The 4,198-nt window shown below is 34.4% G+C and overlaps 1 pseudogene; it reads left to right on the forward strand.

Annotated features, from left to right (window-relative positions):
- The first annotated feature begins 1,094 nt into the window (after window positions 1-1,094).
- LOC111153167 lies at window positions 1,095-2,651 on the forward strand (annotated as a pseudogene).
- The last annotated feature ends 1,547 nt before the right edge of the window (window positions 2,652-4,198 follow it).

Genomic DNA, 4,198 nt, shown 5'->3' on the forward strand with positions numbered 1-4,198 from the left:
TATAAAACAATTTATTCATTTGTTATATGTATTAGTTATTGTGTGTCCCACCACAGTGATTCTAAGTTGCACTGGGCTAAGGAATCATTGTTTTGTTCACTATTGAGTATCTAAAGCCAAATAGAGTGCCTAACACATCTTGAATGCTTCATAAATTTGTTAAGTGTAGGAGTACCTGGGTGGCTCAGTTGTTAAGTGTCTGCCTTCAGCTCAGGTCATGATCCTGGAGTCCTGGGATCAAGTCCCACATCAGGCTCCCTGCTCAGTAGGGAAATTGTTTCTCCCTTTCCAACTCCCCCTGCCTGTGTTTCCCTCTCTTGCTGTCTCTCTCTCTCTCTGTCAAATAAATAAATAAAATCTTTTAAAAAATTGTTAAATGTGTAAAAAATGACTGAATATGACTGAATGTAACTGTTCTATATTCTCTTTCATTCATTCAACAAATATTTATTAAGGAGTTACTAGAAACTGGACAACATATTACACTTTGGAGATGCAGTCACAAACAATATCCTCCTATGCTTAGGGAAACTGTTTCCTAATGGTACAAGTGGACACTAATCAAATGATCACACAAATCAGTGTAAAGTTACAATGTTTAATTTTTAAGCGGCAGTATACAGTGCTTCAAAGATATAGGAAATGTTTGTCAAGGTAAACAAGGACCAATCTACGTACTAGCTTATCTCTTTTTACTGCACTTGGTTTCATTGCTCTTCACAGATGCTGCATTTTTTTACAAACTGAAGGTTTGTGGCAACCCTGCTTTGCACAAGTCTATGGGCACCATTTTCCCAACTACATTTCCTTACTTCACACCTCTGTGTCATGTTTTAATCAAACTCACAATATTTCAAACTTTTCTTTATTATTTTGCTAAGGTGATCTGTGATAAATGATCTTTAATGGGATCATTGTAAATACTTTAGGGTTCCATGAACCATGCCCACTTAAGATGGGGAACTTAACTGATAAATGTTACGTGTGTTCTGACTGTTCTACCAACTGGTTGTTCCCATCTCTCTCCCTCTCCTCATGCCTCCCTATTCCCAGAGACAAAACAATATAAAATTAGGCCAACTAATAACCCTACAATGGTCTCTAAGTGTTTAAGTGAAAGTAAGCGTTGCACATCTCTCACTTTAAACCAAAAGCTAGAAATGATTAAGTTTAGTGAGAAAGTCATGCTGAAAGCTAAGACAGGCTGAATCTAGGCCTCTTACACTAAACAGTTTATGAATGTAAAGAAAAGTTCTTGAGGGAAATTAAAAGGTGATGCCCCAGTGAACACATGAATAACACATGAATAAGCATTAAGGCTGATGTGGAGAACATCTGAATGGTCTGAATGGAAGATCAAACCAGCCACAATTTTCACGTTAGCCAAAGTCTGATCCAGATTAAGGCCCCACTTTCTTCAATTCTAGGAAAGCTGGGAGAGGTGAGGAAGCCACAGAGGAAAAGCTGAAAGCTGGCAGAAGTTGGTCCATGAGGTTTGAGGAAAGAAGCCATCTCCATAACAGAAAAGTGCAAGGTGAAGTCACAAGTGTTGCTGTAGGAGCTGCAGCGAGCTTTCCGGAAGATCCAGCTCACATAAGTCATGAAGGTGGCTACACTAAACAACAGGTTTTCAATGCAGATGAAACAACCTTCTATTGGAAGAAGATGCCATCTAGGACTTTCCTAGCTGGAGAGAAATCAATGCCTGGCTTTAAAGCTTCAGAGGAGAGGCTGATTCTGTTGTTAGGGGCTGTTGTTAGGGGCTGTTGTTATGCAGCTGGTGACTTTAAGTTGAAGCCAATGCTCATTTACCATTCAGCAAATCCTAGGTCCCATAAGAATGATGAGAGATCTATTTTGTCTGTGCTCTATAAATGGAATAACAAGGCCTCAGTGACAGGTCATCTGTTCACAACATTTACTGAGTATTTTAAGCCCACTGCTGAGACCTACTGCTCAGAAAAAAAGGATTTGATATGACTGCTCTTTGACAATGCACCTGGTCATCCAAGAGCTCTAGTGCAGATGGACAATGAGATTAATGTTGATTTCATGACTGCTAATGTAATATCCATCCTGTAGCCCATGGATCAAGGAATCATTTTGATTCTCAAGTCTTATTACTTAGGAAATACATTTGGTAAAGCTACAGCTGTCATAGATAGTAACTTCTCTAATGAATCTAGGCAAAACAAATTGAAAACCTTCTGTAGAGGACTCTCCATTGTAGACACCATTAAGAACATTCATTATTCTACATTCATGAAGTCAAGATATCAACATGAATAGGAGTTTCCAAAAAGTTGACTCCAACCCTCATGAATGACTTTAAGGGATTCAAGACTTCAGTGGAAGAATTAGTGAAGATTTGGTGGAAATAGCAAGAGAATTAGAATTAGAAGTAGAGCTTGAAGGTAGGACTGAAATGCTCATGAGAACATTTTAATGGATGAGAAGTTGCTTCTTACGGATGTGCAAAGAAGTGCTTTCTTGAGGTGGAATGTACTACTAGTGAAGGTGTTGTGAAGATTGCTGAAATGACAACAAAGCTGTCAGAATATTATGTAAATTTAGCTGATAAAGCAGTGGCAGGGTTTAAAAGGACTGACCCTAATTTTGAAAAAAAAAAAAAAAAGTTATGCTGTAGTTAAAATACAACAGCATTGCATGTTACAGAAAAATTGTTTCTTAAAGAGAGTTAATCAATGTTGTAAAGTTCACTGTTACCTTCTTTTAAGAAATTGCCACAGCTACCCCACCTTCAGCAACCACCATCCTGATTCTTTAGCAGCCATAAACATCGAGACAAGACCCTCCACCACCAAAAAGATTCTAACTTGCTGAAACCTTAGATTATGGTCAGCATTTCTCAGCAGTGAAGTATTAATAAATTAAGGTATATATATTGGTCTTTAGACATAATGTTATTATAGGTTAATAGATGACAGTATGGTATAAACATAACTTATAGTCCTGGCAAACCAAAAAATTAATTTAGGTCATCTTTTTTGGTGCTATTTGCTTTATTGTGGTGGATTGGAACTTCAATATTCTCTGAAGTGTGGCTATGCAAAATAAAATATTTCTGAATGTAACTCACTTTACATTCAGAATATTCATATAATGATTTTAAGAAAAAGAAAAAGATGAAACCAAGGTTTGAGAATTTGACATTTCCTTAAAGTAGCAATATATACAGTGGTGGACTCTGAAGCTAACTGAAATAGCTCTGTAATTTATTAGATCTGTAACTTTATAAACTTTGTGAATTTTATAGATGTACTTTATAAACACACAACACATATACATACATATCACACAGACCATGGTCTCTTTTTCTCTTACTCTTGTTTTCTCCTCTCCTAACAACAGTATATATATGTAATATTAATATGAATTAACTTTTAATGAAGGTTTAGTTTCTATGAAGTAGACCTCTAAGAGTTTTAAACATATTGTATTAATTAATTCTCATACTTTGATTTGGGTACTACAATGATACTTGAGTTTCTAAATGAGAAAACTGAGGCTCAGAGAGATTAAATACTATAACTGCCCAAAGTTACATAGTTAATAAATAAAAGCACCATTTTGGTCAGCTTCATTGTCAAACACCATATATATATATGACTATTTATCTATCTATCTATATATAGATAGATATATAGTCAATTAAAGGAAAATACCAAATACCAAATTCTGAAATCTAGTTTTCATCTTTATCTAATTCTATATATTTTATATAATCCTATATGTTTAAGCATTTTTGCATGTTATATATTTAAATATTATAGGTATTTTAATTATGCAATATGTATTTTAGCAATACAATGTTTGAAATTATATACATATTTATCAATGCATTGTTTATAGGTTTCATTCAGAACATTTTCCCTTAAATAGAAATATAATTTATTTTATTGCATTTATCTAAATTATATATGTGAAACATGTGAAGTGCTCTCTGCAGATATCTATATAACCACTATTTGAAACAACCTCTTCAACAGTTTACCTAAGAGTTTATTATTATGAAAAAAAAGCCCAAAAAGGAATTATAATTTTTCAAGTTGTATCTTATATCCCTTTAAATTAAGCGCAATTATCTGAAATTGCTTTATGTCAACCTGTAAGCTTTCTTAAATAGTTCAAGGTTATTATATAATTAAAGGCTCTTTTTTTCAAGATCTACACTAGT

This window comes from Enhydra lutris, unplaced genomic scaffold (assembly GCF_002288905.1).
Source record: "Enhydra lutris kenyoni isolate GAN:26980312 unplaced genomic scaffold, ASM228890v2 scaffoldscaffold3, whole genome shotgun sequence".
Lineage (NCBI taxonomy): Eukaryota > Metazoa > Chordata > Mammalia > Carnivora > Mustelidae > Enhydra > Enhydra lutris.